This window comes from Sus scrofa, chromosome 4 (assembly GCF_000003025.6).
Source record: "Sus scrofa isolate TJ Tabasco breed Duroc chromosome 4, Sscrofa11.1, whole genome shotgun sequence".
In the NCBI taxonomy this organism is placed as follows: Eukaryota; Metazoa; Chordata; class Mammalia; order Artiodactyla; family Suidae; genus Sus; species Sus scrofa.
In genome coordinates, this window is record NC_010446.5 from 97,273,267 (window position 1) to 97,296,954 (window position 23,688).

General features: G+C 43.0%; 1 long non-coding RNA gene across 1 annotated transcript in view; it reads right to left on the bottom strand.

Annotated features, from left to right (window-relative positions):
• Positions 14,737-23,688, bottom strand: part of LOC110260323 — a 31,420-nt gene continuing 22,468 nt past the window's right edge. The window contains exons 3-4 of the long non-coding RNA XR_002343437.1: positions 19,213-19,342; positions 14,737-16,464 (exon numbers count right to left, since the gene is read on the bottom strand). This is a non-coding gene — a long non-coding RNA (uncharacterized LOC110260323). The remainder of the gene's footprint in view (positions 16,465-19,212; positions 19,343-23,688) is intronic.

Below are 23,688 nucleotides of genomic sequence, written 5' to 3' on the forward strand. Positions count from 1 at the left end.
ATATACATATGGGTGTGGCTGATTTGCTTTGGTGTACACCTGAAACTAACACAGCATTGTGGGTCACCTATACTCCAATAAAATTTATTTCAAAAAATATAAAGGAGTTACCTTGTGGCTCAGCGGATTAAGGATCCAGCATTGTCACTGCAGAGCTCTGGTTACTGCAGTAGAATGGGTTCGATCCCTGCCCCATGAACTACTGCATGCTGTGGGCATGGCCAAAAAAATAAAATAAATTCAGACATAAAGTCTATAAGATAACAAATTAAAATCAGTCTAGTGTGATACCTCACTAACAAAATCACATTAACATTTTCTGAGTTGTTGGAGTTCCCGCTGTGACTCAGTAGAAATGAACCGGACTAGTATCCATGAGGAAGTGGGTTCAATCCCTGGCTTCGCTCCGTGGGTTAAGGGTCCAGCGTTGCCGTGAGCTTTGGTGTAGGTCGAAGACGAGGATCGGATCTGGCATTGCTATGGCTGTGGTGTGCAGGCTGGCAGTTGCAGCTCTGATTCAACCCCTAGCCTGGAAATTCCATATGCCACAGGTGTGGCCCTAAAAAAAAAACAAACAAAAAAACCCTCTGAGTTGTCATGAGATGCCATGATTGTACTGAGATGTCAGAAATAGGTTAGGCATGATTTTTATAATGAGTTGGTGGGTTTTTGCTGAAAATGAAATGCCAATACTTATGTACTGATAAATAGCAAAACGTTTCTCCCAGCCCTTTCTGTGCAGTTACAAGCTTCAGCATATATGCATTCCACAGCTATATTATAATGGCCTTGCTTATTAATAACACAACACTCTATATTTTTATGGAGAGATGATGTATGAATTGGCATATGAAATTGTCCCAATTAAATAGTCAGTGAAGATAGAAACATCAACATACTTCTGGGGAAAAGCTCAGTATAAGGTCATCCACCATCCCAAGGAAAAGCAGGCAAAAGGAAACAAGATAGTCCAAAACTCTTGGGAAAAGGATATCCGTAATGAAATCGAGGTCAAAGATAAAATTCCAACTATTTTATTTTGTCTCCACCAAAAAATGAACAAGACAAGACAACTGACAGCTTTGTAGCTATAGCATTCTAAAAGCAAGTTTACAAAGAGAAGGATTTACTACAAGATATTAAATGGAAGAGGGGAGTTAGCAAGCTCAAGAACGGACTCCAGGCATGATTCCCAAATCCATGCCATAGCGCTGGGCCACTGGGAGCAGGGAGCTGCTGGCTTGGAGAGCTGCCTGCGGAACTGGGAAGCCGTTGCTAAAGCTATCGGCTCCAGAACCATACAACCCATGGCACAGTTCACACTAGCAAATAATACCCATTGTCTGGCTTCTTCCTACCCATGACTTGGTTTCCATATCCAAGTCTCAAAGAAGTGCATCTAATTAGTAGAACCTCAATCACATCAAAACCCCAACTGCCGGGGAGTCAGGGAAATAAGTTTACATTTTCCAACCTCTACATACTAGGAGCTGGCATGCTGGTCCACCATATCTGCCACAGTGCCAATTCTTAAGCCTGTAGGTTAAAGACACTACTGCTCGGGAGTTCCCATTGGGGTGCAGCAGGTTAAGAACCTGACTAGTATCCATGGGAATGTGGGTTGGATCCCTGGCCTTGCACAGCTCACAGCAGTGAGCTGTTGCATAGGTCACAGACATGGCTCGGATCCTGCATTGCTGTGCCTGTGGCACAGGCCAGCAGCTGCAGCTCCAATTTGACCCCTAGCCTGGGAAATTCCATGTGCCACAGGTGCAGCCCTGTAGCATATGGCAAAAAAAAAAGAGAGAGAGAGAGACTATTGTTCTAAGGAAACAAGGCTCTAGAAGATAACCTCTGACATCTACAGGGAATGGAGAAGCAAACTGCCCCATCACAGTAAGGCAAACTGTCTCTCTCCATGAGAATGTGTATCTGTCTCAATTTACCCTTTTAGTTTAAACTACCTGCCTCCTGGAGCAAATGTTTACTGGGTATTATAAAATTGGTGTTTGGTTCACAAATAGGCAGGTGAAATTTTAACACAGAGATATTATGGGCTCAGACATCCCACAATCCATAGCAAGATTTCACACTCTAAGTCTCTTTATCTGAAAACACAGAGAACTATCTCAGGAGAGAGGGCTCTGGGGTTAGCAGAAAGGAAGTAGCAATTCATCTTCACACTGGATATGCAGATTCAAAATTTTCTAGGAGTTCCCATCGTGGCTCAGCAGTAATGAACCCAACTAGTACCCATGAGGATGCAGGTTCAATCCCTGGCCTCGCTCAGTGGGTTAAGGATCTGGCATTGCTGTGTGCTGTGGTGTAGGCCGGCAGCTGCAGCTCTGATTAGACCCCCTAGCCTGGGAACTTACATATGACTCGGGTGCAGCCCTACAAAAACAAACAAACAAAAATTTCTAAAGCAATGTATTATTCCCAGAAGAAAGTCTCAGACGCTCTGGCATTCAGAAAGGAACCCAATGCCAGGGAATTATCTGGGTCACTCTGTTTAGGGTGTGTGTGTGTCTGTGTGTGTTGGCAGCGGTGGTGGGGGGGGCTGGAAGCAAAAGGAGGCAATAGCACACTTTTCCTCACTTTAGCCTCAATCACTCAAAGCTTTTAGTAGGGAGCTAGTAAAAGGAAAATAGAAAGGGTATTTATAGTTTGAAATCCTACATGGCTCTCCATGCCAACAAAAACACACAGCTCCCACAATCTAACCTGCTGAAACAGCCGTCCAGGCTTTAGGGGCCTCAGCTTAATGGCTCCCAAAGGGCAAAGCTGCAATTATGCCAACAGCCATCAAGAGGAACCATCTGGAAAATTCCACCCATTCTGCTCCATGGCTGAGTTGTAAAAGCAGACCCCGCCCCTCTCCACACCCAGCTACGAAGGAAGAACAGATAGCAGTACAGAAAGCCAGTCTGAAATATGCTGGAGAGCTGACCCTGAGAAACACCTCATTTTTTCTCTTGGACCCTGAACATGAGCCAATTACCTGTGACTTAATACTTTTCTACCCAACTCATCTCAGTGGGAGACCAAGAACAAGTATACAAACCTCTCTCTCAATTTGACCAATTGGAAAGCGATGGCTGAGCTACCTTCTCTGACTCTTAACCGCAGAGGGACATTTGTGACTAGAAATTTAGTCATTTGGCAAATCTTTACGAGGGCTACTATGTGAATGACACCAAGAAAAGTTCTGTGGCAAATACAAAGAAGCAGAATAAGGCTGACTCAAGGAGATTACAATCTGGTTGAGAGTGAAGAGATAAAACAGACAAAAAGTTAAATAACGACACAACAGAAGATCAGCAAAGGTGACAGGGGATGAACACCCTTGGTCACTGCTGGTAAGAATGTGATCTATACAACCTTCGGAGGAGGCAAAACTTGGCAAAGAGGTACCCGGATCCTCTGGTGTGTTTTCCTGGACCCAGTATTTCTATTTCTAGGCCTTTATCTTAACAAAGTCACCAAAGATAGTGATAAAGAATCATATACAAAGAAAATTGATGCAACATTCTTGAGAATAGTTAAAACTCAAATACGAACTCCATGTCCAACAATATGGTCATGGTTAAATAAGTGCAGAGGTACATGGGATACTATATGACTCATGAACACCTTGACCGAATATTAAATAAGATGGGGAATTATCTATGTAAAGCAGACAGCAAAAGGAAAAGTCTTTTCTTTTTAAAATATGTGTGTCTGCACACACACACACACACACACAGAAAAAAACCAGAGGAAATACACCCACCTGTGTTTTAGTTTCCAAGGCAGGAATTACTGGCTGGGGAAATTATTGTTTCCCAAAAGAAGTTTATGGAGTTATTTTAATTCTCTTCTCTATGCAATCCTATGTTATCTAAATTTTCTACAATCTACTTTTATAATCTGGAAAACAAAATTCTAAATAATAGTTTTTTTAAAAAAGCATATGTATTTATTGAGGGTCTACCATGAGTCAAGACCTGTATGAGGTACCTCTCTAGCATTATCTTATTTAACTCTCACAATAACCCTGTTAAGGTATTACAACATACATTTTACAGATGACAAAACTAAGACTCAAATAACTTCCTCAAAGTCCCACAGTAAGTGGCAATGTCAAGATTTGAGCTCAGGAGTTCCCCAAGTGGCATAGTCAGTTAAGGATCTGGTGTTGCTGCAGGTGTGGTATAGATCACAGCTGTGGCTCAGATTTAATCCCTGGACCGGTAACTTCCATATGCCAAGGGTATGGCTGAAAAAGAAAAAAAAAGAAAGAAAAAGATGTGAAATCAGACATTTTTTTTCTATTCTGCAGCTGTGTCAAAGTGCTATTTGAGTAAGTTCAGTATCAAGCATGTTATACATTCAAGAGAGTAAGAGATCATTGTGGGCTGGGCAAGACTAATCAGAGGTTTTGTGGAAGAGGTAGCATCTCATCTGGTCTTTGAAGATTAGAAGAAATTTGGATAATAGCTAATATTCATTGAGTTCTTACTCTAATCCAAGTTTTCTTCTAGTGCTTTACAAATATTAACTCATTGCTCCTCCCAACAACTTATGAGGTAGGTGCAACTTTACAGCTTATCTGACCTGGGTACAGAGCTGATAAGTGGTGGAGGAAGAACTGGAACCTAAACCATCCACAGTTTTAACCACTCTTCCCTGCTATATCTCTAGATTGGAAATGATAGGAATATCCAGACAAAGAACACCCGGGAGGCTACGTGTAGTCCAGCAGGCTAGAGTGGAGTGTGTTGACCTGAGGAAGTGCACGCAGATAGCACAGGAAAGGTAGGAGGTGAAAAGCGGTAACTGGGAAAGAGTAAATGATGTGGGAAGTGTGGTGGGTAAGGTTACTGGATTAAAAATGCCACAAATCTGGAGCTCCCGTTGTGGCTCAGCAGAAACAGATCTGACTAGCATCCATGAGGACACAGGTTTGATTCCTGGCCTCTCTCAGTGGGTCAAGGATCCGGCATGGTGGTGAGCTGTGGTGTAGGTCACAGATGCGGCTCGGATCTGGCGTTGCTGTGGCTGTGGGATAGGCCAGCGGCTACAGCTCTGATTCAGCTCCTAGCCTGGGAACCTCCATATGCCATGGGTATAGACCTAAATAAAAGACAAAAAATAAAAAAAGCCTCCACAGATCTAAGATTTGAGTTGTTTCTGCACCTCTGGGGGACAAAGATGAGCCTCTTGTCTAAAAGGAGATAATCAACAGAAAATGTGTTCCTGTGAATGTTCTACCCACGTTTCCTCCAACTCTCACATTCCGATCACGTTGCAGTTTACAAAGATAAAGCAGGGTGGGGATTCTAATTTATCTTCCTAAAAAGTGCTGGGAACAGAGGAAGAAGGAAGAAAACTGACCTCTGATAAGTCATGCCAAAACCAAAAGAAGGAGAAAATCAAGATGATGGGGCCACAAGGTCTGGGTGAGAAAGCCGCCGGCATGGAGCACTAATTCATCTTGTTTCCTACCAAGATTCCCATTTAGCTAACTGCAGTGATTCTCTATTTTCTTAGGGCAAAGTCTGGGAAGGGTTATGTAAAAGCAAAAAAGGTCATGTTATTAAAGTTTTCTTTACCATTTTTACATCATCCTTTCAATAAGATTGACCAAAAACAGAAAAATAATTTCAATTAGCTCTCTGGACACGGAACGTGTACTGCTCAATGTAAAAATCCTATTTGTCATGTTACCCAAAGCAGCTAATCAAGAAACAGCCCCTGGAGTTCCTGTTCTGGCTCAACGGAAGCGAATCTGACTGGCATCCATGAGGACGCAGGTTCGAACCCTGGCCTTGCTCAGTGGGTTAAGGATCCAGTGTTGCCATGAGCTGTGTTGTAGGTTGCAGATGTGGCTCAGATCTGGCATTGCTGTGGCATTGTGTAGACCAGCAGCTACAGCTCCGATTCAATCCTTAGCCTAGGACCACCCATATGCTGCAGGTGCGGCCCTAAAAAGACAAAAAGAAAAAGAAAAAAAGAAATGGCCCCTGCATTGCAGGTTCTTCCTGCAAAAGGATCAGCCTGTTCCTTTCAACCTTTTCTGGGCACATTCATCAAGACTCTGATGAGCATTAATAGCACTTAGCCGCAAGCCTGCTTTTCTAGGAGGAGGAGGGAGATGATTCAGCTTTGGTCTCTGCAGGGAGGACTGTGTCCTGCCCCATCCTGGGTGAGTCAGCACACAGAGCCAGATTTCTTGGCTGTCTTACAAATTTTACAAGTAATTAAATTTCCTTTCAAAGATGTGATTTACAGCACTGCAGGAAGTAAAAAATGACACAGAAAAATGTGTCACTGGCCTTTACAAGAGCTGGGCATATCACAGCACAGTACATGACAGTGTGAGATAAAGAACTAGCATCGGTGGTGTCCACTCTGAGGGTTGGGGGTTTCAAAGAGGAACAATCTGGACGAGAAAGGACTGAGGATAAGATCCACTTTGGGCAGGGCAGGCTGAGAAAAGCAGAGAGGAACTATAGGCAACGTGGAAAAAGCGAGAAGGAGCAGAGCATGTGAAGGAGCAGTGGGAGGAGGAGCAATGAGAACCTGGGGGCTGGGATGGTTGTGCTGTCAGGTGGGGGATGGGCACGGACCTCCCCACAGCTAAGCGGGGTGGACAGCTTTCATCAAGGCTCTAGAGCAAGGGAGTGGTATTTCAGCACAATTAACGTGACACAAAATAGCAGATGTGGGAGAGACTAGGGACCTACCAATCAAGAGTCTACTGCTCACTTGGCTGTCATGAAAAAACTAAGGAAGATCTCAATGTGCTGATTAGGAATGGTCTCCAAGACACTGTCAGAGTGAAAAACAAAGTACAGCACAGTGTGCGTCTCTGTGTCTCTATGTCTATTAAACTACCGTTTGTGGAGAAATGACAAGGGAGTATATATGTACATAATTAAATATGCAAAAAACATCTTCAAGAAGACTATAAAAGACACTGGAGTTCCCATTGTGGCACGGCGGAAACGAATCTGACTAGGAACCATGAGGTTGCGAGTTTGATCCCTGGCCTTGCTCAGTGGGCTAAGAATCCGGCATTGCTGTGAGCTGTGGTGTAGACTGCAGACACGGCTCAGATCTGGCATTGCTGTGGCTCTGGCGTTGCTGTGGCTCTGGCATAGACTAGCAGCTACAGCTCCAGTCAGACCCCTATCCTGGGAACCTCCAGAAAAAAAAAAAAAAGACTATAAAAGAAACTAATAAAATTGGATGCTTCCCAGGAGTTCCTGTAGTGGCTCAGTGGGTTAAGAACCTGACTAGTATCCACAAGGATGCAGGTTTGATCCCTGGCCTCACTCAGTGGGTTAAGGACCCAGCATTGCCATGAGCTGTGGTGTAGACTGCAGATGCGGCTCATATCTGGCGTTGCATGGCTCTGGTGTAGGCTGGCAGCTACAGTTCAGATTCAACCCCTAGCCTGGGAACTTCTATTATGTCGCAGGTGAGGCCTTAAAAAGGAAAAAACAAACAAACAAAAAACTGGATGCTTCCCAGAAAGAACAAGATGGCTTGGGGAACAGGAATTGGGAAAGGGAATATCTGAGTCCATGTAAAAATGTTTAAAAATGAGTAAAAGTATGCTTTAAAAAATAATTCATTGCTTTAAAAAATATTTTTAAGAATTTTCCTGTCTTTAGTAGACATTTGGTTTAATAATTAAAGCTTAATGTTATTCTTTTAAGGTTTTAAGTGCATACTGAAATAATCCAAGTAAGAGAAGTTAAGGTTTGGACTAGAATACTTGGGGGAAGAATATAAAAATAAGACGATGCAAACATATAGAATTGGCATCTAAAGTGAAGGTGGGTGTTGGAACTGCAGAAGAATTTATTCTTCAAAAGCCACTATTCACCTCAAATACATACAATGAACAGCAGATAATTTGGATCTGCTAAGCATCCCCTCAGCCTGTGCTTCTTCACACCGTGGCCAGGTGGTTCTGGCTGAGAACTTACTCGTTTAAAGATCCTTAATGCTGGATCCTTAACCCACTGAGCGAGGCCAGGGATTGAATTTACATCCGCATGGATACTAGTCAGGTTCTTAACCCACTTTACTTAATGGTGTCATTTAAAACACTTTTTTTTTTTCTGTATTTTCTAGGGCCGCGCCCGTGCAGTCCTTTTGGCTGCACTTTTTGGACACCCCCCCCCAACACACACACACACAGAAGCAGGTGTTCACTTCTCCTCCGCCATGACCAGCACTTCGGAGGACCCATGTGAAAAGGCCAAGTTGGGCAGCCAGGCTCACCCCATGCCATACAAACAGCCCCCGGGGCAAGCTTCCAGCATCCCCGCAGCCCTTTGCCCTTAGCCCCCACCATTTACCCTGACCCTCCGGGCCCTCACTCGCCCATCTCCCCAGCACCTGGCCTCTTTTTTTATGCTCTAATGTAAGGCCCTACTCCGCATTTAGGACCAAAGCACATCCACACTTTGCAAGCTAACAATCTTGATTTTTCCCTAACATAGATTCTCCCTCATCAGACCACCCTCCAAAATCTGGAACCTTCTATCTACACTACTGTAGCCTCCTAGGGAGCAGCGCTTCCATCACACATTTCCAGGTCACAGACTGAGCAGTCAGGACCCCAAAAAAAGTCTTCAAAAAATGTAACAGGATTCATTGATCAATTACAATGGATGGAAAATAGAAGTATTAGATGCACCTTCAAAATGTATGCAAGCTTGACCCCTGGGGCTGAGGGCTGGGGTGGCAGACTTCCAAAAGAAGCCTGACTGCAGTGACTTACTACATATGAGAATTTGTCTAAACCAAATCTTGACTCTCACTTGGCATTAGCCCACAGACTGCACACTTCCTGGTGGGATCTGTCAGCAACACTGTGGGTCAGGTGTGTGACCTTGGCCACTCCTGTGGCCTCCACTTAGACTTGATGGACCAGGTTTTTGCTTTTTATCCCTCCCCCAATGGCCTCCAACTCTCAGTCTGGGCCTGGTTCTGTCTTCTCAGCACTGACCATTCATCACAGGGAGAATAGGAAGAGGGAGGAATCAAAGGAGCTGTTTGAGTGGACAGAAGATTAAGAGATCCACTGACAATATCACAGAAGCCTGGGGGAGGATCTTGTGAACACCGTGATGAAAATGCTTGGGAGGTAGTTGGCAGGGTACTTAACATTGGGGCTCTGGCATTAAGCAGATCTGTGTTCAAATCTTGCCTGTTGTCAACTTTACGACATACAGATAAGAATAGGTACCACTATTATACATTTTCTATTGGTCAAGCATTCTGCTGAGCTCTTAAAATGCTTTATCTCATTTAATCCTCACAGCCATCCTTTGAGTTGCATTTTTTTTTTTTTTTTGTCTTTTTGCTATTTCTTTGGGCTGCTCCCGCGGCATATGGAGGTTCCCAGGCTAGGGGTCTGATCAGAGCTGTAGCCCCTGGCCTACGCCAGAGCCACAGCAACGCGGGATCCGAGCCGCGTCTGCAACCTACACCACAGCTCACAGCAACGCCGGATCCTTAACCCACTGAGCAAGGCCAGGGACTGAACCTGCAACCTCATGGTTCCTAGTCAGATTCATTAACCACTGCGCCACGACGGGAACTCCTGAGTTGCATATTCTTATTGAACCCGCATTACAGAAGAAGAAATTGAGCAGTAGCGAAGTTAAATAATGTGTTCAAGATCACACAACTTCTTTTTCTTTTTCTTTTTTTTCTTTTTTGCTTTTTAGGGCTTTACCTGCAGCATATGGAAGTTCTCAGGCTAGGGGTCGAATCAGAGCTGCAGCTGCCAGCCTACACCACAGCCATAGCAACATGGGATCCGAGTCACATCCAGGACCTACACCACAGCTCACTGCAACAGTGGATCCTTAACCCACTGAATGAGGCCAGGGATCAAACCCACATCCTCACAGATCCTAGTAGGGTTCAGACCCTGCTGAGCCGCAATGGGAACTCCCAGGTCACACAACTTTTTAAGTGGTAGAGCTGCGATTCATACTCAGGTCTGACTCCAAAGTCTAGGCCTTCAGTCAAATAACTATTGAATAGACAAGGAAGAAGTCTGAAAAAACAGATTTGAGAATCAAATTTAGTCATTCTCATTAGAGACCAACAGTCCCTGCCTGTAAGGCAAAATCATAATTGTTTAAGAGCCCACACTCAGGAGTCAGGTTTTCTGGGTTCAAGTTCTGGCTTTGCTGCTTACATGCTGTGTAACCTTAAACAAGCTACTCAGCCTCTCTGTGCCTGTTTTTGCCTATATAAAAAGGAGAAATTAATAGAAATAACATCTAGCATTAAATTATTATTTCTACAGCACCTAGAACAATGCTTGGTATGTACTTGGCACTATACAAATACTGACTATTATTAGTCCTGTAACTCTTTCTCAATTTAAGTTTAGGAAGCTGAAAGGAGAAAAACAAAATCCTGGTAAACAGATTGTATGCCAGGGGATATTACAAAGCCTCATAATTCATCTTCTAACCAACAAGTCCCTCCGTACCCTCAAGCTATATGAGGTAAAGCTTTGTTGAAAGAGCAAAAGCTTGGAGTCAGAAAGACCGGTGTTTGCCTTGGGCAAATTACTTGACCTCTTTGAGCTTCAGTTCTCTCATTTGTAACACAGACCCAATTATATCCATGTGGCAGGACTGTTGGGAGAAATAAAAGAGATAATTATATAAAATATTCATGTTGGTACTTCTCAGCCACACACAGAGGCAAAAGCAAGCTTGTTTATTCTAGCAAAGTCTGGCTCAGGAAGAAAAATCAGACCTTTGGTACCGAACTGGTCAAACATTAATTAAGGGCAGTTTCTTTTGCTAAATCTCTACCAAAACACCAGTCTCTATTTGTTCCAGTAAAAGCACTTTCCATTCTGGCTTATCAAGTCATAAACCAAGGGCATAACTAAATTTTAGTCATTTTCAGGGCACTTCCTAGGTGGGAACTTAAGCTTTTAAGATATTGCAGGCGAATGAGCATCAAAGCACCCTAGGGGCCAGAAGACCTAAATTCTCTTTTGTGACTTTGAGCAAGTTATCAAACCTTCCCAGGTCACTTATAAATTGGGGAAAACTATATCCATTCCTGGAGCGTTTTGTAAGGATTAAATGACATAATATATAGCCTATGCTGATTCTTTCCTGCTTTTCTCCTTTTAAAATGGACCAGACCTCCTCTTCCCTCTAAAATGAATCCCTGTCCTGCGCTCTGGTTCTCATATCCTCCTTGACTTCTAGGATTTCATGCCACCAGTTACTCTCTTCCACATCTTCTTTCCGACACTCCCTCTACCAGCTCATTCCACTCATTCCTATGAGTGTTTATCTATGCCTGCCTTGCTGCTAGGAAAAAAGTGCTCCCTCAAACCCATATTCCACAAATTTCTTGAAAAAAATTAATCTCACCTGCCATCTCCATTCCCTTACCTCCTCCTTCGCAATTCTTTCTGCTCTGTATTATGCCCATACCACTCCACTGAAAATGTTTCCACCCAAACTACCAAAAAGCTTCCTCCAGTAGACAATTTTTACCCTTTAATATGTTTGACCTTTCTGTAGGATTCATTCTTGTTGCCTATTCCTTCTTTTATTTATTTATTTATTTATTTATTTTTGGTCATGCTCATCACATGTGGGAATTCCCAGGCCAGGGATCAAACTCATGTCACAGTAGTGGCAATGCCAGATCCTTAACCCACTGAGCCACTAGGGAACTCCTATTCCTTCTTTTAAAACATTCTCCCCTTGGGTTTCACAAGGTGTTAATTCTTCTGGTTTTTCTTCTGCCTCTCAGGTTTATTCTTATTCTCCCTTCCGGACATCTCTTCTTCCTTAAATGCTGATCTTGCTTAAGGATAATGCCTAGGCCCTCTCTTCCCACATTAACTCCACCCTCAGAAATTGCACTTATCATACTTCCCATTCAATTACCATCCGCATAGTAACAACTCCATTTAGATGTTCCGCAGGCCTCTCAATCTCAACATAACCACTACAATCATGGTTTTTCAGTCTGGCATGTAAGAAGCTTGGAAGTCACTGTGCCAGTTTAACAAGCAAAAAGCTGAACAAACTGAAAAATCAACAGCTCTTCTTAGATCTGTCAGAGAAGTGAGGTCACAGGGAAAACCACTGCCCCCCAAATTGGAGAGGTCAACAAGAAGACTACAGAGGATCACAACCCACTGCAACAGAAACATCCATGACAATCAGTGTCAGGGTAGGGAAATCTGAGCCGTAGCTGACAAATGACTGGAGGCTCAAAGTGAGCACGTCTAAGAGATAAAAATTCCAGGGAGGCCCAGTCACTGGGAGGATCCCATACGTCTAAAAAGTTTACCTTCTGAAATTCCACCAGGTTCTCACAGTGAATATTGTAGAAAAATCTCAAAGTGCTTCCAGCAAGAGAAAGAGAAATAGAACCATTACAAAATACTCCAGAGCACTCTGTCTTTCTTAAGAAGGTCTGTCCTCAGAAGAACCTATTAAACCAGAGCTGGCTAGGGTTTTATCAGAGCCTAACTGACCTGGGGGAAGGAAAATACCCCGCTCCAGAGGGCTGTAGACTTCCATAGCTGGGAAAAGGAACTATCACTTCGGCCCACGCTAGCCCTCCCGTCTCACCTAAAGGGAGGTGGGGAGGAACTGAGACATATGTGTGAAGTTCACAGTCTAAAAGCACAGGCTTATTAAAAGACTAAGACTAATTGGGAATATGGAACGCCTCCCCTCCCCCCAAACCTTACCGCTGGTTACTAAAGGCCTTTTTACAACAGCTCCTTTTACCCGGTACCTCATGTCTAAGTATCAAAAAAAAAAAAAAAAAAAAAACACAAGACATACCAAAAGGCTAAAAATACAGTTTAAAGAGACAGAGAAGCATCAGAATCACACTCAAATAAGGCAGGGCTACTGGAATAACCTAACAGTAATTTAAAACAAATATGATGAATATGCTAAAGATATTACAGACAGGCTCTAATGATAAAAGAGACAAAAAGCAAGAACAGATGGACAGGAGTTCCTGTTGTGGCTCAGCGGGTTAAGAACCTGACACGGTGTCCGTGAGGGTATGGGTTAGATCCCTGGCCTTGCTCAGAGGGATAAAGATCCAACACTGCAATGAGCCGTGGGGTAGATCACAGATGCAACTCGGATCTGGCATTGCCACGGCTGTGGCACAGGCCAGCAGCTTCAGCTCTGATTCAACCTCTAGCCTGGGAACTTCCATATGCTGTAGATGTGACCCCAGAAAAAAAAAAAAAAAAAAAAAAAAAAAAAAACAGAAAAACAGATGGGCAATGTAATATGAAAAAACTATAAGCTTCCTAAAAGATAACATGGGAGAAAATCTGGTGACCTGAAGCTTAGTAGTAACCTTTTAGATATAACACGGAAGGCACGATCCATGAAAAAAAGAATTGATAAGCCAGGTTTTATTAAAATGAAAAATTTCTATTCTGTGGGGAATGACGGAAAAGGCAAACCACGGACTGAGAAAAAAATATCTGCAATAGACACACCTTATAAAAACTGTTACCCAAAATATTCAGAGAACTCAAACTCAGCAATAAGAAAACAGCCCATTTAAAAAAAAATGGGCTAAAGACTTTAGTAGCTATCTCACCAAAGAAGATATTCAGATGGCTCCACATCATATGTCATTGGGGAAATGAAAATTAAAAACAACAAGATACCACTATATACACACACTAGCATGGCCAAAATCCAGAACACTGATAACACCAAATACCGACAGGGATGTGGAGTAACTGGACGCTCATTCATTGCTGGTGGGAATACAAAAGGGCACAGTCACTGTAGAAGGCAGTTTGGAGGTTTCTTACAAAACTAAGCATACTCTTTCCATACAATTCAGCAATCATACACTTTGATATTTACCCAAACATGTGGAAAAAACACATGTCCACACAAGAACCTGCACATGGATTTGCAGAACCTTTATTCGTAACTGACAAAACTTGGAAGCAACCAAGATATCTTTCAGTAGGTGAACAGATAAACTGGTACATCCAATGAAACATTATTTAGGGTTTTTTTATTTTTAAAAAAAGAGCTAGGAAAAGACACAGGAAACTTAAATGCATATTACTAAGTGAAATAATTCAATCTAAAAAGGTTACGCACAGTATGATTTCAACTATATCTAGAAAAGGCCATTTAAAAAAATCAGTGGTTGTCAGTGGATAAGGGGTAGGGAAGGATGAACAGACGATGCACAGAGGGCAGTGAAATTAGTCTTCATGGCACTATAATGGTAGATACATGTCTTTATAAATTTGCCCAAACCTATAGAAGGCACCGCACCAAGAGTGAACTGTAATGTAAACCATGGACTCTGGGTGGTAATGATGCATCCATGTAGGTTCATCAGTGTAGCCAAATTACCACTCTGGTGGGGGATGGTAATAAAGGGGGAGAAGGCCATGTGGGAGTGGAGGCAGGAGGTATATGGGAAATCTCTACTTTCTGCTCAGTTTCTCTCTGAACCTAAAACTGCTCTAAAAAATAAAGTCTGGGAGTTCCTATTGTGGCTCAGCGGCTCAGGAACCTCGCTAGTGTCCACAGAATGCGGATGTGGATCCCTGGCCTTGCTCGGTGGGTTAGCGATCTGTGTAGGTTGCAGATGCAGCTGAGATCCAGCGTTGCTGTGGCTGTGGCACAGGCTAGCAGCTACAGCTCCAATTCAACCCCTAGCCTGGGAACTTTCACATGCCGCAAGTACAGCCCTAAAAAAGGGGGGAAAAAATAAAGTCTAATTTAAAATAAAAATTAAAAAAAACTATACTCATCATTTTCTCCAGCCTAGCTCACTCCACAAACAAAAAAGCTCACCTTTTGGTGGCTCTTGATTTCAAACAACAAAATTCACTCAGGCTTATTGAAGCAGAAAGGAAATATTATTAAAAGAACTATTGATTTTTTTTTTTTTATAGCCACACCTGCAGCATATGGAAGTTCCCAGGCTAGGGATAGAATCAGAACTGCAGCTGCCAGCCTACACCACAGCCACAGCAACATGGGATCTGAACCACATCTGTGACCTACACCACAGCTCACGGCAATGCTGGATCCTCAATCCACTGATCGAGGCCAGGGATTGAACTTGAGTCCTCATGGATGCCAGTCGGGTTCGTAACCTGCTGAGCCACAGCAGGAACTCCCAAAAGAACTCTTAACTCATCTGTCTACTTCAGTTTTACCCCACTCTAACCAACCCTCTCCACTCAGCCAAAGTGAACTTTCTAAAATGCATTCCTGAAAACTCTGTAAGACATTCCATTTGCTCTTAAGGCAAAGTTTAAACACTTAAGAGATGCTGTGAGTGCCTTGCTCCCAACCTGTTGGCCCACCCTGGATATCATTTACAGACTGCTCCCACACAGGCAATGGCTTTGTGTCTCTCAGCCTGCCCAAGGGCATTCTCTAAGGAGCTAGGGCAGGTCCCCAGGAGCAATCTCCAACCCACGAGGGACAAGAGTGCTGGATAAATGTGTCTCCTTCCTCACGTCAATGCGACAGCTAAGAGGCATGTCCTACATGATCTTTCAGGGGTCTCCAGTGGCACTGAGCTTCAGCTGCCCAGAGTAGTGCCCTGTTGGTTAATACAGCCTTTTCAGGCTTTCTTACTTTCCCATTCCTTCACCATGCTTCCTAGGACCACCTTCTAAACAAACTACTTCCACCCGAACCCTTACCTCAGTTGTTGTTTTGGGGGTACCCCAAGCTAAAATAGTGCCCTTACATGGCCTACAATTCCCTTCATCATTAGGCCCCTGCTTCCTTCTCCAACATTAGCCTTTGCCACCTCCCAATGTGCACTCTGCTCTCTAGGTGCACAGAACTTGTTTCAGCTCATTCCTTGCTCTCACTCTTCTAGGCCTTTGCATATTCTTTCTCCTCCTAGAGCACTCTATCTCCTCCTCTTCATCTAACTAACTCCGGAAATATTTCAACCTTGAAATACTTACTTACATGTCACCTCCTCCAGGAAGCCTTCCTCAATTTCCAAGATCACATTCTGTGTGCCTTCTACCTGCTCTCAAGGCATCCTGTCCTTCCCAAATAGAGCACTTACCATATCACTTTGTAAAAGTTTCCTTGATTCTCTGCCTTCACCAGTACTCACTAAGATTAGGCATACTGGTTCATTACTGCACCAGAACACTCTAGCAGAGTTCTAGACACAAAGCAAAACTTTACAACGAAGCCTGGCACATGATAGTTGCCAAAAAATATTTGTGGAAATAAAAAGGAAAGATTTTGAAACAGTGCTTAAAACAAGTTACAGCATAACTTCGCCAAACTAGCAGGATACAGTCCAGAGAAGTAGCATGAGATGACATGGTTCAACCTCCTTCTGGTTGCCACCCCAGTCACTCTGTAGAACACAGCATGGACCAACCTCCAACTCCAGAAGTCATGGAGAGAGCTTTCAATAAATAGGACACACGTTATATAGGTCTATGGAGAGGATCACTGTCAAAATAATTCATAATTCATGAAGTGATTCACAGTTAGCCTGAGTAGGTTAGCAGAAAGTCCTTATTAAAGTCTAACAACAAATTTCTGTAATTTGGAAATAGAACAAACAGGCTAACTGCTGCATCAAACACCACAATAAAGTCCAATCAGGCCTGGCAGCTCTCCTTCAAGCAGTGACTCAGGGACTTCAGTCAGCGTGGGGGAGGAGCCAAAGACGGAAGACAGAGATTATGAAGGAACTCACATCTGATATTCGGCTGCCTTGGCCCTGAAGTAAACACGTTCCCTTCTACTTCTATTCCTCTGCTGAGAACCAGGCACATCCCCACTAGGCTGCTAGGTTGGGAACTTAATAATAGAGCTCCTGGCTGGGCATCTGCTCCCCAACAGCTGTTCTACACCCTGGAAGGGAAATACAGATCTTTAGCAATCAGCTAGCTAGCTGCCTCTATTGTCCTTCAGAAACTGAATACATACTGGTACAGCTACAGTGCCTTCATCATATCGAATGGAGACAGGGTCAGAGATGAGCACTGCTAACCTCTCTCACAAGGACCATTGCACTCTGCCCTTGTTGATTTCCTTGCCTCCAATTTCACTCTGTTCCACTTTCACCTCCACTCCCCATTGATCATACAGTTTCCTGTCAGAGTAATTGCTCTAAATTCAAACCCGCCCCCTTTAAATCACATCAAAGACTCTCTAGTACTTTTAGGATGAAGTGTACATTCCTCAGCATGGTATCAAAAGCCCACCACGCTTGGGCTTTGGCCTGCCCCTCCATCCTCATCTCCAGCCACTCCCTCTCCCACGCTATGCTCCAAACTACCTGCGCTTCCCCCAGCGCATCAGGTGACTTCATGCCTTCATGCCTGTGCGCATGCCATGCCTCTATCTGAAACACCCTCTCTCCTTCTTCTGGGGCACACTGAAGTTATTCTTCAAGATTCAGCTCAAGTCTCTCTTCCTCTGTGAATCCAGGCCTCATCTCCCAACTATAATTAACCATTTTCTCCTTTGAGCCACCATTCTGTAAATGCATTGACCATCATACTACACTACAAGTACAATATCTGTCTTATCTATTAGACTGTGAACTCCTTAAGTTCAGGGATCAAATCTTTTCATCACTGTGTTTTCAGACCCTACAAAATATTCACCATGTACTATGAGCTCCATAAATGTTTGGTGAATGAATTAATCCATGTATGCACATGTAAAGGAATCACAAGTCATGCAGAGTGAATCTTGAGTGGTGACATTCTTTTGCTGCTTATAGAAGCCAAGAGATGAAGATAAAATTTCCAAGCCAATAAATATGCCTCTGGGGCCTCTAACTTTAATGTAGCTTGTGCCTAGAAAATTCATGAACGATTTCATTCGGATTTTGGATCCAGCTGGGGAGTCAAAACAGTATTTTTGCACTTTTGCTAATCCTTTTATACACATTCGTAAGTTTAAACCAAACATGAAGAAAATTCAGACACCCAGAAGGAAGAGCAAGCAGAAGCAAGTTCATGTCCAATGAGAAATCAGCAACAATATAGAAACTACGTCTGGTCCAAACAACTTTCTATGGATGAAGACAGATTCAAATTTTGTTTAATTGTTTATCTTCTTTGCATAATAAGAACCAGATAAAATCTTTTTTTAAAAAAGTTACTATAGAACTTTTTAGGAAAAAAGTTGAATACAGCTGGCCCTCTGCTATCCGCAGTTTCCACTGATTGTACTATGCCATTTTATATCAGAGACTTGAACATCCTTGGATTTTGGTATCACTGGGGGTCCTGGAACCAACCCACCCCCAGCCCCGTGGATACTGAGGAAATACTGTATTTAACCTTTTTCTCAATTAAAATATTTATACTGAAAATAGAAGTTTTCTAAGTATTAGGAGACAAGCTTTAATATAACCCTTCCTAGCTTCCCTATTAAACTTTGATCTAAATCTTTCATCATAATTTCAATTCTTAAGTCGAACTACATATTCACAGTCCCATCCTTCACGGCTCAGTCTTATTAATTTTAATACCCAGAGAGATGCTAGGAAATAACACTGGTGGAGATATAATACATACCAGGTCATATGTTATATGCTTGTGGGATATCATCTCTGTTAGTCTCCCTAGCAACCTCATAAGGATTGCAGTATTTTAGGATTTTAGGATGCCCAGCACCTGAATTCCCTGCATACATTTGAGAAATTCTTTCTCCCAGGAGTCTTGTTGGAAGCAGTCTGGCTCCCTCTAAAAGGCTGGAAAGCCAGGTACTCACTTTATTTTCTTTATTTTTATTCTTTTGCCTTTTTGTCTTTTTAGGGCTGCACCCATGGCACATGGAGATTCCCAGGCTAGGGGTCCAATCGGAGCTGTAGCTGCCAGCCTACACCACAGCCGCAGCAACTCAAGATCCATGCCACATCTGTGACCTACACCACAGCTCACGACAACACTGGATCCTTAACCCACTGAGCAAGGTCAGGGAGCGAACCTGCAACCTCTTGGTTCCTAACTGGATTTGTTTCTGCTGCGCCACGACAGGGACTCCCGTACTCATTTTCTAAGACTCCCTAACAAGTAGGCAGTTAGCAGGCAACCTGGGCCACCTACCAGACAGACTGATTCAGATGTGAATCAGAAGCTAATGACCCGGAGAGGCAGGAACCATGAAGAATTGCTAATTAAATTCTTACCTGTGGTCATGCAGAATAAAGAACCCAGGGAAGGGAAGATTTGATGGCCAAAGGAATCATAGATCAATATGAACAGCATGGGGAATTCCATTCCAAGAACTCTGGAGTGAGGCAGTTTCTTCTAATGTCACTGGATAGAATGAAGAAAGACAGTAATAAGCACAAAGTCTTACATTTTACCTGCACAACAGAGACTGAAATCCAAAACTTCATATAACTTGAAAATTAAAGCTCTCTTATATACATTTTATCATTTTTTAATGTTTAAAAAAATAAAGATATGGAATTTCCTCGTGGCCTATAAGTTAAGGATCTGGCATTGTCACTGCTACGGCTTAGGTTGCTACCAAGGTGTGGGTTAGATCCCTGGCCCAGGAAGTTCCATATGCCATGGGCACAGCCAATAAATAAATAAGTAAATAAATAACCCTTACCTCTCAAGGCTACAAGACTGAGACAGTCAAAAACCAACACGAAATTTGTTTCTGTGAGTCACCAAATAATATATTAAATTCATAGCCTTGCAAGACTTTTTGTGTGAGATTCAGCCTAAAAAATTTAACCCCAGTACAGGCATACCCTCATTCTATTGGTTTGCATTATTGCACTTCACAGACATTTCATTGTCTACAAATTAAAGGTTTGTGGCAACCCTGAATTGTCAGATGATAGTATCTTTTAGCAATGAAGTATTTTTTTTAATTAAGGTATGTACACTTTTTTGACATAATGCTATATTGCACACATCACAGTAGTGTAAACATAACTTTTTTTTTCCTTTTTCAGCCACACCCATGGTATACGGAAGTTTCCAGGCCAGGGATCAAATCCCAGCCACATCTGCGACTTATGCCACAGCTACAGCATAGGAGCACAGTGGGAACTCCTAAACATAACTTTTACATGCACTGGCAAACCAAAATAAAATGATTCATTTATCCATTTATTGCAATATTTGCTTTATTGCAGTGGTCTGAAACCGAACCTGCAATATCTCTGAGGTCTGCCTGTACTGGAATTGCAAAATTGGGTATCATTTGGTCAACTCAGAGCACTTAAAAACCTCACCCTCACTGAATCTTCCTCACCAACCAACCTGCCACCCCCTCCTTGTCCAATAAGACTGTTTCAAGCCTTCCCTGATGATTCTGCCCTTTGAGTGAGGCACTGTGCCAGGGGAAGCCAGTTCATCTCCTACCAACCAACCTACAACTGACACTCATTGCCCTGGGCCTTTGACCAGAGCAGATCTCAACATGCCCTGAAGAGTCAACTACAAGGTCAGATTCCTCATGCCCCTGATGGAACAGGCTTTGTGCTTGTTATAGTGTGGTTAGAGATGACTGACCCTGAATATTAAGAGGAAGTAGGGATGCTGTGTCATAACGAGGCTGGGAAGAGCATGGCTGGATCCACAAGATCCCTGGGGTAACTCTTAGTACAGCCATGATGTCCAATGACCAGAATGAAAAGGTACAGTAGGACTGCCAAGGGCTTGGATCCCCAGGAGTGGAGGTTTGGGTCGTACCAATGTCTGAAAAACATCAGTCTGCCAAGATAAAAGGATATGGAAAGGTGGAATGAAGAAAGGAAATCAAATATTTGTTCTGGCCTTGTGACCTGACGCGGAAGCATGGGATATAGCATTTATCCATAGTTTTTTTCTTTTAATATATATGTAAGTACACATACTAATTTTCTCTTTCTCTTATATAGGATATGCTGGTTGACCCTTAACTTTACAACTCAGTCTACGATTTTTTTTTTTTCTTTTAGGGCCGCACTCATGGCATATGGAGGTTTCCAGGCTAGGGACTGAATCGGAGCTGTAGCTGCCAGCCTCTGCCACAGCTCATGGCAACGCCAGATCCTTAACCTACTGAGTGAGGCCAGGGATTGAACCTGTATCCTCATGGATGCTAGTCAGATTCATTAACTGCTGAGCCATGAAGGGAACTCTATCAGTCTAAAATATTACAGAACATTGAGATGGGCTCATGCCAGCCCTGAAGAAGGAAAGGACACCATCTAGAGATCTTGAATCTGGAGATGAACATATGAGATTTTTGTTTGCCCCTCAGGGGAAGATGTGAAAGCATTTTAAATCATACAAATTATAGTTGCATTAGGTTGAATGGCAGAAATTTTTTTTCTTTTGAAAGTGTAACCATAGGAAAAAGTATAGGTCACCTTTGGGCCACCAAAGGGATGGACTCCAGTGAAGAGTGTTGTGGGTGTGTTGCAGGGGGCATGGGGGGCAGGGGGTTGGCCACACCCACGGCATGCAGAAATTCCCAGGCCAGGAATCAAACCAGCACCACAGCAGTGACAATACTGGATCTTTAACCTACTGAGCCACCAGAGAACTCCTGTTTTGGGGGTTTTTTTCCTGAGAGTTTTTGCCCACTTGGCATCTGGATCTTCTTGGTATGTTCAGAAATTTTTCAGTCTTTGGAGTTGGGGTGAATGAGGAGAGCCTACCTCTCACTATTGAAGCTGAAATACTACATACTTGCTTTCCCAGGCTCCTTCACTGCTAGAGAATAGTAGACGACCAAAGATCTCCAAGCAGACACATCTTGCCCTGAACATTGAATTGGAAATCAGTGACACTCGTTAGAGACTGCAGAGAATCCACTGAATTGATGGCAGGGCAGGAGGGCAGCAATCGCAAGTTTCCACAAGCAGAGAGGGCAGAGGTACCAGCCAACAAGCAGTGTCTGGTGTCAACAACATGATTATCTAGCTACAGGACACTGTTGTCGCCACAAAACCAGCTTTATAACATATTTCCCCTGCAGTCCTGGCAACTACCTGGCTTCCCCAGTTTCTATGCATTTTCCTTTCTCTGGATTCTGTGAGTTACCTAATACCTTTTAAATAAATCCTTATCTGCTTATGTGTGCAATTAAATACATACTTGGTTTCTGCTGTTATAAACTAATAACCCTAGCTGATACAGGGGGGTATTATCTCATTTCCCCCCCCCCATGGAAATCAAAACCTTAGAGAGGTTAAGTGACCCACAAAATAAGATATAATGCAGGAGTGGCAGGGCTGGGTTTGGATCCAGCCCTGTTATCTCTCGTCTGCGCTCTTTCCACTCTGGTACACTGCAGTATCCAGAGCTGAAATGTTTCAAACCAAAGACACTGTTCAATTGGAGAAAAAGTCATGCACAACATTTTAATGGAAGATCAGGAAAAAATCTTTTTTTTTTTTTTTTCCCCAGCCATGTTTCCCAAATTCCGCTTATCAGAATCAACCACCAGAATGGAAAGCAGTGGAATGCAACATTTCCATCCTCTTCAAAACAAATCTGTTTCCTTTCTCTGCCACAAGATGCCAGGGAAGAAAAAAAAAAAAAAGTTCCTAAGAAACCTAAGAAAAAAATGAAAAGACAGTCTCTTTTTTCCTCCTGCTGTAAAGTGGAGACAATCTTCTGAATAGTGAATTGACTATGTGAGTAAGGAACGTAACTCCAAGGAGACTCCGATTCCTGTCTGTCGGTAAACAATTGCGGGCGGTGCAAATACTCCCAGTCCACAAGGCCAGCCCTGTCACAAGAACACAGAGCTGGCTCGATGCCTGTTTTGATGAGAACACCCTGCTTCTTCTTCCTCTCAGAAATCTTTGGGCTGGTCACGTCTTGTATAGAGTGGGCACCTACTGAAATACTTACGGAACAAATACATCTTCGCCATTCCAGTACTAAGGGTTCAAAGCCATCTAACCTGGAGCTCAGAGCCTAAGTATATGGAAGATTTGAAAAAAATAGAAATTATTTTCATCTTTTTTGAGCCTTCTTTCATTCACTTTTTTCAATGCCTGGAATACCATTCCTTGATGTGGTTAGTGCTGAAGAAGCTGAGCCAGAAGCAAATGAAGTATAACCAACAGGGACAGACCTGCTTTCTAAAAGGACCCCTAGAAAAGCAGAGAATTCCACATGACAGGGATGAAAGGCTCTGGACAGAAAGAGGGTGCTTTCAGCCCCTGATGCCTGCTCTCAAAGAATATACACTAATAGGATTAGACATCCTATTTTCTATCCCTGAACTACAAAAGAAAGATAAGACCCAACATTCCCTCAATGTCTGGGATTCCCCTCTACCTACTCTGGGAAACAGTTTATATCAGATAAATATCTTCCTCCCCTCCAGGATCAGTGTGCAGTGATTCTGAAAATAAACCTTAGACTTACCCTGTACCACAAATTCCCACCCCTATTTCTTATCTTTTCAAAAAATCTTCACCTGGAAGCAAAATGTGGGCAGAATAATGCTCTACTCCCCCCATGCTCCCCATGTCCTCATCCCAGTCCTTGGAACCTGTGAATGTGTCATCTTACATGGCAAAAGAGACTCTGCAGACCTTAAAAGAGGGAGATTATCCTGGATTATCTGGATGGGCTCAATTTTATCCCATTAGTCCTTAGAAACAGAGAAACTTTCCTTAGAGGGTTAGAGAGAAAAG